General features: G+C 46.5%; 1 long non-coding RNA gene across 1 annotated transcript; it reads left to right on the forward strand.

The window, feature by feature from the left end:
* The first annotated feature begins 5,861 nt into the window (after positions 1-5,861).
* On the forward strand, positions 5,862-6,932 carry LOC116039309. Its single transcript, XR_004102361.2, has 2 exons — positions 5,862-5,963; positions 6,368-6,932. It is a non-coding gene; the product is annotated as an uncharacterized LOC116039309 (long non-coding RNA).
* Positions 6,933-14,497: the final 7,565 nt, after the last annotated feature.

Genomic DNA, 14,497 nt, shown 5'->3' on the forward strand with positions numbered 1-14,497 from the left:
AGTGGAGAGACAGAGGGAGGAGAGGGACGGAGGGAGGGGGACGGAGGGAGTGGAGAAGACAGAGGGGGGAGAGGGACGGAGGGAGGGGAGACGGAGGGGGGAGAGGGACGGAGGGAGTGGAGAAGACAGAGGGAGGAGAGGGACGGAGGGAGGGGAGACGGAGGGGGGAGAGGGACGGAGGGAGGGGAGACGGAGGGAGCAGAGGGACGGAGGGAGGAGAGGGACAGAGGGAGGGGAGACAGAGGGAGGGGAGACGGAGGGGGGAGAGGGACGGAGGGAGGAGAGACAGAGGGGGGAGAGGGAGGGAGGGAGGGGGAGACGGAGGGGGGAGAGGGACTGAGGGAGGGGAGACAGAGGGGGGAGAGGGACGGAGGGAGGGGAGACAGGGGGGAGAGGGACTGAGGGAGGGGAGACAGAGGGGGGAGAGGGACGGAGGGAGTGGAGAAGACAGAGGGGGGAGAGGGACGGAGGGAGGGGAGACGGAGGGGGGGAGAGGGACGGAGGGAGGGGGGGAGACGGAGGGGGGAGAGGGACGAAGGGAGGAGAGGGACGGAGGGAGGAGAGGGACGGAGGGAGGGGAGACAGAGGGGGGAGAGGGACGGAGGGAGGGGAGACGGAGGGGGGAGAGGGACTGAGGGAGGGGAGACAGAGGGGGGAGAGGGACGGAGGGAGGGGAGACGGAGGGAGAGAGGGACGGAGGGAGGGAGAGACAGAGGGGGGAGAGGGACGAGGAGGGGAGACGAGGGGGGAGAGGGACGGAGGGAGGGGAGACGAGGGGGGAGAGGGACGAGGGAGGGGAGACGGAGGGGGGAGAGGGACGGAGGGAGGGGAGACAGAGGGGGGGAGAGGGACGGAGGGAGGGGAGACGGAGGGGGGAGAGGGACGGAGGGAGGGGAGACAGAGGGGGGAGAGGGACTGAGGGAGGGGAGACAGAGGGGGGAGAGGGACGGAGGGAGGGGAGACGGAGGGGGGAGAGGGACGGAGGGAGGGGAGACAGAGGGGGGAGAGGGACGGAGGGAGGGGAGACGAGGGGGGAGGGAGAGGAGGGGAGACGGAGGGGGAGAGGGACGGAGGGAGGGGAGACGGAGGGGGGAGAGGGACGGAGGGAGTGGAGAAGACAGAGGGGGGAGAGGGACGGAGGGAGGGGGAGACGGAGGGGGGAGAGGGACGGAGGGAGGAGAGACAGAGGGGGGAGAGGGACGGAGGGAGGGGAGACGGAGGGGGGAGAGGGACGGAGGGAGGGGAGACGGAGGGGAGGGAGAGGGACGGAGGGAGGGGAGCGAGGGGGAGAGGGACGGAGGGAGGGGAGACGGAGGGGGGGAGGGACGGAGGGAGGGGGAGAGGGGAGAGGGACGGGGGAGGGGAGACAGAGGGGGGAGAGGGACGGAGGGAGGGGAGACAGAGGGGGGAGAGGGATGGAGGGAGGGGAGACGGAGGGGGGAGAGGGACGGAGGGAGTGGAGAGACAGAGGGGAGGAGAGGGACGGAGGGAGGGGAGACGAGGGGGGAGAGGGACTGAGGGAGGGGAGACAGAGGGGGGAGAGGGATGGGAGGGAGGGGAGACGGGGGGGGAGAGGGACGGAGGGAGTGGGAGACGGAGGGGGGAGAGGGACGGAGGGAGGGGAGACGGAGGGGGGAGAGGGACGGAGGGAGGGGAGACGGAGGGGGAGAGGGACGGAGGGAGGGGAGACGGAGGGAGGGGAGACGGAGGGGGGAGAGGCACGGAGGGAGGGGAGACGGAGGGGGGAGAGGGACGGAGGGAGGGGAGACGGAGGGAGGAGAGGGACGGAGGGAGGAGAGGGACAGAGGGAGGGGAGACGGAGGGAGGGGAGACGGAGGGAGGGGAGACGGAGGGAGGAGATTGACTTCAACAGCGCGTGCACGGAACACACCGAACAGACTCGAGTCACCGACCTCGCCAGACTGTCCGGCGGCCGATTATCGGCTCTGTGTGTCAGCACCTTTAAGGTTGAAGTTACAGTTAGTTTCCTCTGCTGATCAGATAATAAAGGGGGAACTTCACAGTGTCATGTGCTGTTTATTCCACCAGAGGGCTCCAATATACTGTTGTGTTTACTGACATCCAAATACAATTTCAGTTCAAGATTTACTGTAACTTCAAGTAATTCTAATAAACGTATTCTTTAGACTCCTCCCTGTTTGGACACAGTTCATCTGTTCCAGTAAACATCAGTGTTTGTCTGTTCCTTTCACACTGCTGACAGTTAAAACCCCCCAGATTACATCACATCTGTGAAGTTTTTCACTTTCATTATCTGTTCAGCAGCATCCTCAACATTTTGGAAATCTGAAAACATGTTTACTGATTCATCATTGGAATAGATGCCCAGCATGGCCGCGGGAACTAGGGGTGCGGAGGGTGCTACAGCACCCCCTTAGCAAATGGTAGACAAACTACAACCATAATTAAAAATGTCATGTACATTTATTTTAATGAATTGACTATTGATATTAACCTACTCCCTTTCATTACAATTAAATGTAATTTGATTTTAAAAATTTGGTTGGTAAGAGATAAACACATAATTTGATCAGAATGAATCTGCCAATTTTGCCGACACTCGTTCATGAGTGAAGATAGTTGTGGAAACTTGTGGAAGATAGGCGGGTCAACAGCACAGAAGTTAGCTTGCCTATAACATGGCAAGAAAGCACATTTTGGATTTCTTCATAAATCAACCACAGGCTAAAAAGCCTAATAGACCTGAGTCTATCTGGTCTTGGATTTTGGATTTCATTCTTGTTTTTGTTTTTCCGCTTGTGGAGCGTTGTGATGGATGTGGTGTGTGGTGGTTGACTTTGGCTGAAAATGTCACTCTCGAAAATTTGTCAGCACCCCCAACTCAAAATATGTTCCCGTGGCCATGATGCCCAGTGACAGTTACCGAAGAAGAAATCAAATTCAGAGCCACCAGTCGCTAGCCTGGAAATCCAGACCCAAATCCCAAAGATTAAGGGTCTGGCAATGAGTAATGAAAACGGCCCAACTCGAGGGGCGGCACCAAGCATGTGTAACAGGGTTTATATATTATGCCATTCCACTTACCATTATTGTTATTTAATATCAATGTAGAATTATTGGCTCAAGTGCGCCCCCTCTCTGCACTAGTTAAATGCCACTGGCTGTTGTGTATTTATTGCCAGTTATGAAAGACGTGCCCAAGGTGAGTTGCCGAGTGCAGCACGAAGAACAAAAATTGTGTATTTATGTCCGTATATTCATTGTATGAACATATGTGCACTGTGATTTATGAACATATTAATAATAAGAGTTACAAGTGGATTGTTGTACCTTTTCAAGTGCCAGAATGTTAAAATAGCGGCATAATGCACTTTCTAGCTAGCCTCTGTGCTAAAATAACATGCTATTCTTTTGTAGTGTGCCGCGTGTAAGCTACTGTGAGCCAACTGTATGACTGACCAGTACATACTCTGTTCCTATTCAGGTACATATTTTCACATTATTGTATTTGTTGTAGTTTTTGTATGGCCAGTTATGAGAGACGTGCCCAAGTGTGCTACTGTGAGCCAACTTTATGACTGACCAGTACATACTCTGTTCCCATTCAGATAATAAACGGGCCCATCGCGGTATAAAGATCAAGTACTCTCCCGCTCGTCATTCGTCATTCTACACACAACGCAGAGTCGAGGGGTTGCTCAAACCAGCCAGTCATAGAAGTGCGACTGAGTGTAGTTACACCAAGTCTAACTCGTTCATTGTAGCGGCCAAAGCCGTTTCAAACAACTGGTGTTCATCCGTAGCCATCTTGCAATGTCTATTAATGACTTGGACGTCGCAGCGCTGTAGTCATCTGTTTAGCTCGCCTCTAGCCCGCCTATATCAGACACACCGATGTGATTGGTGCAGCGCGGCTACAAGGGCATAGTTAATGAGCATCATTACTGAATGCCAGAGAGACTCGCTGAGCAAATTACAATTGTGCTCTTGTGACAACTCTGGATTCCCAGGGTAACCAGTCGCCAAAAAGTCACCCACAGTCTTCCTCCCCTGGAAATCTGCAGTTTTTACAACCTGCAAAGATAAAAAAAACAAAACCCAGAGCAGAAGAATTAAATTACCTGATAATGGACACCATTATTAATTCTAAGAGCATCCATTAATTAATATTTTATGCGTTTTGCAATTAAAATCTAAAGTTTTTAAACAAGAACTCCTGTTTACCTGGTAGGGTTTGACTAATACCTGGAACAATCATTCCCATCCCATAAGGTTCTTATGCAACACAAACGTTGTTTACTGCTCCAGTAAATAGGACGGACCTTAGACACGACCTGGCTGGAGATATTTCCGCTCACGAGCCAGACGTTAGCCAGCTAACGTATTGCTAACAAGACTCAAAGTCAAGAACATTGCGTACGGTTGACAAACGGTAATGTTAAAGGGGTGGTTCAGAATTTTGGACATAGGACCTCATTTCCAAGTTAGCCAGTGTGTTATTTATCAGTGGAGACAGTTTTCAACACTTTTCATCCAGTCCTTCCAGTTGCAGAGTTCGCTGGTGCTAGGCTAGCACAAGTCAACAGTAACTGCTAGCCTGTCCCTAAAAACAGTCTGACCCACTCCACGGTACACCCGAGGCAAATAAATTATAACGCCAGACTATCGATGTAAATGTCTGTGTTGATAGAATAATGTTAGAAATAAAACTATCCTTGCATCTCAATGGTCGCATTACATTTTGAGGGACTAGTTTCTCAGCAGCGGCGGAGTTTTACTTTGCTCCGGTTAGTAGTACTGCGTCGAAAAGTAAACAGAGAAGCGCATTCCAGTTGGGACACCTAGTAGCTGCCTAGTACATTGGTATTGAAGCGTTGGATTGGAAACTAAGGACTAGGCAACACGGTGTTTCAGTGTGCATTTAGAAATTGTAAAAATAAACCAAACAGATGGGCACCAAAAAGTTTCCACAAATTTCCATTGCGAGATCCAGAATAGACCAGACGACTTTGAAAAACCCTGCAATCTAAAGGACCACAAGTCACTGACAACAAATGCGGTTCCATCCGTCTTTCCAGATGCACCAACAGCTACTGATGAACAGGTAATAACTTTCGGTAGGCTACTCTAGCTAATAAAGCTAGCCCATTTCATAATGTTAGCCTAGCTGCTACTGATAGATTGAGACTAACAACGTTAGTGGAACGTTACAGTTCAATGCATTGTGGAGAGTGACAACGTTAGCTAACGGTATAGCTACACTCTTGGTAGATACCTGGCTAGGCTAACCGCTAACTTTAGGTAATTGCTGACAGAAATGTCATGTAAGCTCGGACAGTTTACATGCAAATTGCAGCGGCAGGTAAATAAACTTGTGTGATTGTCATGGAAACCGGCTTTCTCAGTAGCCTAGGCTACTGCTGTAGCCTATGCTACCAACTACAGGGAACAAAATATAACTATTACAATGCAATGCAAGGGTAGTTTTATTTCTAACATTATTCTATAAACACAGACATTTACATCGATAGTCTGGCGTTATAATTTATTTGCCTCGGGTGTACTGTGGAGTGGGTAAGACAGTTTTTAGGGGCAGGCTAGCAGATACTGTTGACTTGTGCTAGCCTAGCACCAGCGAACTCTGCAACTGGAAGGACTGGATGAAAAGTGTTGAAAACTGTCTCCACTGATAAATAACACACTGGCTAACTTGGAAATGAGGTCCTATGTCCAAAATTCTGAACCACCCCTTTAACTATACTTTGACAGTATATATATATACACACACGCACACGCACACACACACACACACACACACACACACACACACACACGGCTCCATAATATAACAATATTTAACACAATACTTTCATGCCTACAAAGGGAAAATGGTTGAATCTGGTGGAATACAGTTACAATGTCAAATATCACCAAATGAAATGCTGACATTACAGAATGCATGGTTTTATACTGTAAAGGCAGTGAGATAAAAACGTGGTTTTAATGGAAGTCAATGAGGCATTTTTGTCCACGAAGGTGTCCAGAGGGAGTATCTGGAACGACATAAAAGGTACTAATGCAATCAAATCAGTTTTGTTGATAATCTTTGACATATCCAAAACTCTAATCACCACCAAAGCCCCATTCCCCTAAGATTTATTTTATGGAAAATAATTAATGTTCTGTTGGGTTTTTCATAAATAATAATTACTTTAAGAATTAAACTGGCATTTAAAGGGTTAAAATCATTTAAATGATTGAATGTTTGGTAGTTTTGAGCAAGTTAGAAGTTGTTTAAGTGATTTATGAAAAAAAAGCAGAAAAACATATTGATATATGATGATTTAATATCAGTTTTTTGGACATGTACATTTTTGCCAAGAAGGTGAGATAAAAACATGTGGTTTTAATGGAAGTCAATGAGGCATTTTTGCCACGAAGGTGTCCAGAGGGAGTATCTGGCACTACGTAAAAAATACTAATGCAATCAAATTAATTTTGTTGCTAATCTTTGACATATCCAAGACTCTAATCCCCACCAAAGCCCCATCTCCATATTATTCATTATATGGAAAAAAAAAACATTTTTTGTGGGTTTTTAAAAAAAAAAAAATAATGAAATACTTCAAATAAATAAACTGGTATTTAAAGGGTTAAAATCCTGAAAATGATTGAATGTTTGGTAGTTTTGAACAAGTTAGAAGTTGTTTAAGTGATTTATGAAAAAAAAACTGGAAAAAAAATATTGATATATGATGATTTAATAGCAGTTTTTGTGTGCGTGTACATTTTTGCCACGAAGGTGTCCAGAGGGTACAAAATGAATCAATCAAGTATAAAAAAACATGTAAGAGTAAAAAACACTGGATTTAAAAATTCTGACCAAAAAGAAAGGTTCTGACAAAATGTCATGCCATAAGCAGTAACACAGCAAAAAATATCACAAAATGAAAAAAAAAAACTTGAGAAAAATGTACAAAAATGCCCGAAGAGGGCATGAGGGTTAACCCAAATTAAAAAAAGAGCTTCACCTTCTGTACCAAATATTGTAAAGGTATAAACTATAGTACCAAATATAATTTCAGGAAACATCAACAGAGGGGAATCTGCTCCCTTCAATCACCTTTCATTCTCATTTTATCTCTCATTTTATCTGTGTGTGTGTTGGGCACACGCCCAACACACATCCTGTGAAGTTTCCCCTTTATTATCCGTTTAGCAGAGAAGAAACGAACATGTTTACTAATTCATCATTCGGCGAGCGGCCTGGTGACAGTTATTAAAGAGGAGATTGTAGTCGGAGCAACCGTCCTGCACAAAGTCCCCTACTGTCTTTGTCCCCTGGAAATCCTTTCTTTCAACAACCTGTAAAGATGAAAAGAAATAGTTTAACCCTTTGACACTCTCCTGTAAAGATACAAATTTATTTATGAAAAAACTCACCCTCCAGTTTGAGCTCATGTCTTGAGCGCTGATCACCACCGTGTCAAAGGAGTTGCCATACTTGTTGACATAGTTGTTGACATATTTCTTTCCTTTAATGACGAGCCCCTGAGATCCATAAACAGACAAAGTTGAAGTTGCAGTTTGTTTCTTCTCTGTTAAACGGATAATAAAGGGGAAACTTCACAGGATGTGTGTTGGGCTTTTTATTCCACCAGAGGGCTCCACACTCATTCATTAAGCCATGAGTTGGTTCTTATTTAAAGCAGCCATATTATGCTCATTTTCAGGTTCATAATTGTATTTTAAGGTTGTACCAGAATAGGTTTACATGGTTTAATTTTCTAAAAACACCATATTTTTGTTGTACTGCACCGCTCTCTCTCACTGCTGCAGATCCTCTTTTCAGCTGGTCTCTGTTTTAGCTACAGAGTGAGACCTCTTTTCTTCTTCTTCTTCTGTACTATCTTCGATTGCACTTGCACATGCGCAGTAGCTCAGATGTAGATCATGTCAGCTAGCTAGCTCCATAGACAGTAAAAGAAAGGCTGTTTCTACAACTTCGGTCAGTTACAAGGCAGGATTAGCTGGGAGACTTCTAAATGAGGGCGCACATGGAAGTAGTTCTTTTGTAGATTATGGTGAACTTGTGTGTGTTGTAGCAGTGCTCTGCTATTGAGAACGAGGTAGCATGCTAACGCTAACGCTACGAGCTAATGGTTGCGGTTAGCCTGCTCGTTTCGGCTTGTGACGTCACAGCACTGTTACTTTCTGTTGCGACCCAAATCATATATGAAGTGTCTTCGCCATTTTTCAAGCTCCTTACCCTGAGAGGGAGATGGAACACTGCCCCCTGCTATATATATTATGAATGCATTTGCATACACGTACTAACACCTTGATATTTACCTACCTAGTGCATGGAATAACAAGTTATCACCATATCCTAAAGATTGTTTTTGTGGTTCCACAAATCATGTTTTAATGCTAAACATGCATGGGCCATGGTGAATCCTTATCCTTGAAGCCATTTCAGGTAGATATGAGATTTCGTTTTAAATAACCTGTTCTATTAGACTCTGCTGGGTTTGTTAGTAACGCTACACTACAGACCCTGTATTATTTGGACTTACTATATGACACATCTTTTTACACTATGTAGTGCATTTTGGTGAACATTTATTTACCTTCTGTTATTTTATACAGCTGTTGCTATTGTGGCAAAGGAGGGTGTTTTAAAAAAAAAAAAAAAGAAGAAGAAAAACAACATTTTGATTTGTTATTGAGTCATGGGTTTGCATGCCTCAAAAGAGGGATAGCATACCAAATACCAAATTTAAATAAAGTGTTTTAATAAATAACGTGAATAAATAACGAAAAGAGAGCTGAGCCAGAAGGCAAAGCTCTCTATCTCGGAGTAGAGCCGCTGCTCCTTCGCGTCGAAAGGAGCCAGTTGAGGTGGTTCGGGCATCTGGTAAGGATGCCCCCTGGGCGCCTCCCTAGGGAGGTGGTCCAGGCACGTCCAGCTGGGAGGAGGCCTCTGGGAAGACCCAGGACTAGGTGGAGGGACGTCCAGCTGGGAGGAGGCCTTGGGGAAGACCCAGGACTAGGTGGAGGGACGTCCAGCTGGGAGGAGGCCTTGGGGAAGACCCAGGACTAGGTGGAGGGACGTCCAGCTGGGAGGAGGCCTCGGGGAAGACCCAGGACTAGGTGGAGGCACGTCCAGCTGGGAGGAGGCCTCGGGGAAGACCCAGGACTAGGTGGAGGCACGTCCAGCTGGGAGGAGGCCTCGGGGAAGACCCAGGACTAGGTGGAGGCACGTCCAGCTGGGAGGAGGCCTCGGGGAAGACCCAGAACTAGGTGGAGGGACGTCCAGCTGGGAGGAGGCCTCTGGTAAGACCCAGGACTAGGTGGAGGGACGTCCAGCTGGGAGGAGGCCTTGGGGAAGACCCAGGACTAGGTGGAGGCACGTCCAGCTGGGAGGAGGCCTCGGGGAAGACCCAGGACTAGGTGGAGGCACGTCCAGCTGGGAGGAGGCCTCGGGGAAGACCCAGGACTAGGTGGAGGCACGTCCAGCTGGGAGGAGGCCTCGGGGAAGACCCAGACTAGGTGGAGGGACGTCCAGCTGGGAGGAGGCCTCGGGGAAGACCCAGGACTAGGTGGAGGCACGTCCAGCTGGGAGGAGGCCTCGGGGAAGACCCAGGACTAGGTGGAGGCACGTCCAGCTGGGAGGAGGCCTCGGGGAAGACCCAGGACTAGGTGGAGGCACGTCCAGCTGGGAGGAGGCCTCGGGGAAGACCCAGGACTAGGTGGAGGCACGTCCAGCTGGGAGGAGGCCTCGGGGAAGACCCAGGACTAGGTGGAGGCACGTCCAGCTGGGAGGAGGCCTCGGGGAAGACCCAGGACTAGGTGGAGGGATTATATCTCCAACCTGGCCTGGGAACGCCTCGGGATCCCCCAGTCGGAGCTGGTTAATGTGGCTCAGGAAAGGGAAGTGTGGGGTCCCCTGCTGGAGCTGCTCCCCCCGCGACCCGACACCGGATAAGCGGACGAAGATGGATGGAAGATGGATGGATGGTGTTATTTGGGATTTTTATTTTGTTATTTTGTTTTCCGGATTCAAAAAAAAAAAAAAAAAAAAAAAAAAAGTTTAAATTTGTTTTTACCAATTCTTTTTGTTTGTTTTCATCGATATCGCTGAAAATTCTGTTTGCTTGTTTGTTTTATGGCTAAAAATTCTGTTTTGTTCTGTTTGACCTAACATCAGGAACCCGGTGGCTAGGTGCTCCTTGAAGTCCATCCATCTTCTTCCGCTTATCCGGTAACGGGTCGCGGGGGTAGCAGCTCCAGCAGGGGACCCCAAACTTCCCTTTCCCGAGCCACATTAACCAGCTCCGACTGGGGGATCCCGAGGCGTTCCCAGGCCAGGTTGGAGATATAATCCCTCCACCTAGTCCTGGGTCTTCCCCGAGGCCTCCTCCCAGCTGGACGTGCCTGGAAAACCTCCCTAGGGAGGCTCCCAGGGGGCATCCTTACCAGATGCCCGAACCACCTCAACTGGCTCCTTTCGACGCGAAGGAGCAGCGGCTCTACTCCGAGCTCCTCACGGATGACTGAGTGATAAAAGCAAAACATATGGCCCAGCACTAGGTGGAATCATATCAAGTCCTACTCTCTACTGCTACCACTTTGAAATCACTGAAAGGACCACCTGGATTCACCTCCATCACACTGTAATAAGGTATTTGGGTTGTCTGGGGGAGACAGAGCGGGCTGAGGAGTCTAGTCTCACTGATCCGAAGTGGGAGAGGGGAGTCTGGGCTACAAAGGGGGTCTTTTAGACTAGAAAAGTGTTATTAGTGGACCGTCTCAAACCCAGTGAAGAAAATATATATGTATACATATATACGTATATCTATATATATATATATATATATATATATATATATATATAGATTGCATCCCTCAACCATATTAGAGGAGAAAGTGAACTAGACTCATCAGTAAAGAGTCTCTAACCAGAAGCCCAACCAAAAATGGACCTTTTAGACTTCCGGGACTGTGCGGACTCAGGGGAACGATGTGTTTCCTCTTCTTAGCTGCACTAATTATACTGCCACCAATAATATGGCACAACCTGCAGCTGCTAAAAAACAGGAAAATAACCAAAATCAATGCTACGAATCTGACTCTGAATCTGACCACTGATACACAACCGAGCATACCAACCATGCCTACCCACCATCGACGAATAAAACAAAGTCACCATGCAACCCACTCGATTACATTAACCAGGGGCAGAACACAGTCATTTACCGTGGACCCATGTTCAGGCCAACAATTTGTGTGCAAAGCGAGAGGAAGGGCTACCGATCAAGCCTATCTCAGTGCAGAGTACTGTACCAGTTGGGACCATGTGTTCCAACACTCTCACACAGATTCCGAGGGTTACAAAGCCGAAACCGAGCAGACGTCCAGATGGACCTTCGTCACCTAATTGGGATAGTATAGTGACAGTGAGGAATGTAAACAAGGCAGACCAGGGTATCTATTGGGTGTGTTTAGATGTAGCTGGAAAAGACCCATGTGAGAGAATTGCTATCCGCGTACAAGAACCTCCAGTCAATGAACCCGAGACAATCTTTATTTTGCAAGATCAAATTGTCACCTATCCAACCGACTTGACCCGCAAAGATAAAACAGCTATGGAACAATTGCATAAGCATGCTCCACAGTAAGACCCTATTCAAAATTAAACAACAAAAATAATGTCACAGGTTTGCAATGTATCTTTAGTCTGTTTAGCTATGCACTCTCTAAACCTCACACCTAAAAAGGAAAATACAAGTCATTTAAGTTTACTGTTTCCTTCAGTAAATATTGTCTCACCTGTTACCTTTTCCAGGTAATGACACCTGCTTCTCGAGAACAGAAGGGGAAAGTGTGCATCTACTAAGCTCGTCTTGGTGTTAACATCACTACCGACATAGGTAACCACTTGGCCTCATGGGTTTGTTAATCAAAGCGCCAGTAGAGCTGAGGTGGAGGGCTGTGTGGAGGCAGTTCGACGATGTATCTTCCATGCTCCAAGCTGCACCTGAACCTGTCCCGTACCGAGCAAGGAGGGCACTCCTGGTAGCACTTTGATGACAGATTGTGCATGTGTGATAAAGCTTGATGCACCCAGAGCCTGGTATCTACCAGACAAGTTTATTGCACACAATCAAATTTGGCGCGGGCGTTTGAGTCATTCTTTTCTGGTGGGAAGCAGTAAACAAAATTTGAATTGTATTACAGCGTTTTGCTAATTACACATGGGATGCGGAGAAGGGCATTGCTAAACCAGCTGAGAACAACTTCTCTGATGGCTTGAAAGAATTAGTAGAAAAAATTAAATATTTAACGTTGATATTAATGCTTAAGTTACGTACAATGTGAGCCTGTAGCCAATTGGATGCATGGAATGTTTAAAAGATGAAAAGACATGATAATGTCAATATTGATTTCCATAGCTGTGTTTATTGGTATCCTCATCTGCTGCGGGTGCTTGATAACCACGGCCCTATCAAAAGAGGGTGCTCCCCCACTCTACCAAATGGTAGCCACCCAAGAAGCCCCACTTCCAAGTTATCGTCCATCTAGAGATGGGAACAATTTTTACGAGATTGATACTTCCTCAGAGGAGGAAGGAGTTTAGTTCGCTGGGTCTAAATTCATCCCGTGTCACCACCCAGTGCCCCCTCTCTATCCAATTCCCATCCGTCCTTTCTCCAAAAGTTATTCTATCTTCTTTTCCTGATCCTACTTTGCTTCACAGTTTTGCGCGTGGCCCCAATAGACCTTTTGATTTGAATTAATGAAACTGAAAAGCTAAAAACATAAGTCTAATTTTAGTAGTTTTGTTGTCAGTATAGCCTTAAGCAAGACATAGGTTTGAAGTGTGATTTTACAATTTTAATTGAAGTAGATGTTTATGTTGAAGTTTTTGCTGGCCCGTTATGTTTAGAGATTTAAAAAAAAAAAAATAAGTAAATAAATAAATAATAAATGTAACCACCAAGTATAGTCATAGACAGCAATTTATTCTGCAGCTTACACTACCAGCGAAAATTCTACATATAGGCTACACGCACCACACTGCACTGCCATTTTTATTACCAGTATCATAGTCCATTTTTTTTTTTATGTTGTTAATCACCTTATATTGTGTCTAGGATAACAGTTAGGTAGTTAGAGATTAGATAGTTTTTATGTTACATAGCGTTTGCTATGTAAAAAGAGGGATATGAAATTTTTCAAAATTTTTTACTGTTTCACACTTATTATGGTATGCACCGCGTGAGCAGTGCATAAAGAGGGATTGTTAGAATATATTTTGTGAAAGTGTTAAGAAAAGATTTTAGAGTTCATGGTGCTGACCTCAGTGCCTCTGTTTCCCTGGGTTATGAGAGGACATCTAGTTTTACAGTGATTAGACATTATAAAGGAAGGGTGAGAAAGATCCTCTCTGATCGGGGGAGGGAACGAGGCAAACAATGGTCAGCACTTTGCAAGCGCGGTATTTTTGTGACACTGTATGGAAATGACCTGGCTCTCATGAAAACTCCTTAAAGTTTGCTGGAGATTAAATCACAGGTGTTCAAAATCCAACAATAGCGGCTTGCTTCTTCTGAGCTGAGAATTGGAAGTTAAGGTCATGTTTTTATACCGTGTTACAAATTAGTCAGGAGCCGGCTGGAGCCAGAAGATCTGGACCGGATCCAAACTGATGAGAGCACCAGCAGGGATGGGACAGAAATGGATAAATAGACAGTATCTTAACTTAGCAGCACCTGATGCCAGGGGAGACTCTCTCGGTCCGTTAGGACAGTGGTTCCCAACCTGGGGTCTGGGGACCCCTAAGGGGGGCGGCAAAGATCACAGGGGGGGGCGCAAGTCTTTATCTGGTTTGAGGTTGAGGTAAAAAAAAAATATTTGCACATGTTAAACAAATTATGATAAATATATAATGTATACAAAAGTCTGTATAAAAACTATATATTTTTGTTCTCACTTAAAATTGTAGGCAGGCTACTTAGTAGGCCAAACCTCCGGGACCTCTTAACCTGGGACCCTGCTGTCATCAGGTCAGCTGCTAGCTGCTAGCTGCTAGCTGCTCAGCTTTTCTTAGACACAAGTAGGGGGGGCGCCGAGGAAAAAAGGTTGGGAACCACTGCGTTAGGAGATAGACTTTGCCTTGTATCAGATCCATGTACATGTACTTGAATTCTGCAATATCTTTCACTAAACTTGTTATTAACTTTAACTGGACGAATCTTGGTCTTGATTTGATTCCTGAGTTTTATTTCTCTGATCTACCAGTAAACGAACACAAAATAGTGACCAAAGAACTGGAGTCAGATTAAGTCTGGCCTTTTTAGGGCCAGACCGGTCAAATCGGTCACATTTTAGATAAAATCCTACAATACCCAGGGCTCGGTTTACACCTATCTCCATTTCTAGCCACTGGGGGACCATAGGCAGGCTGGGGGAACTCATATTAATGTTAAAAAACCTCATAAAGTGAAATGTT

This window comes from Sander lucioperca, chromosome 10 (genome assembly GCF_008315115.2).
Source record: "Sander lucioperca isolate FBNREF2018 chromosome 10, SLUC_FBN_1.2, whole genome shotgun sequence".
Lineage (NCBI taxonomy): Eukaryota > Metazoa > Chordata > Actinopteri > Perciformes > Percidae > Sander > Sander lucioperca.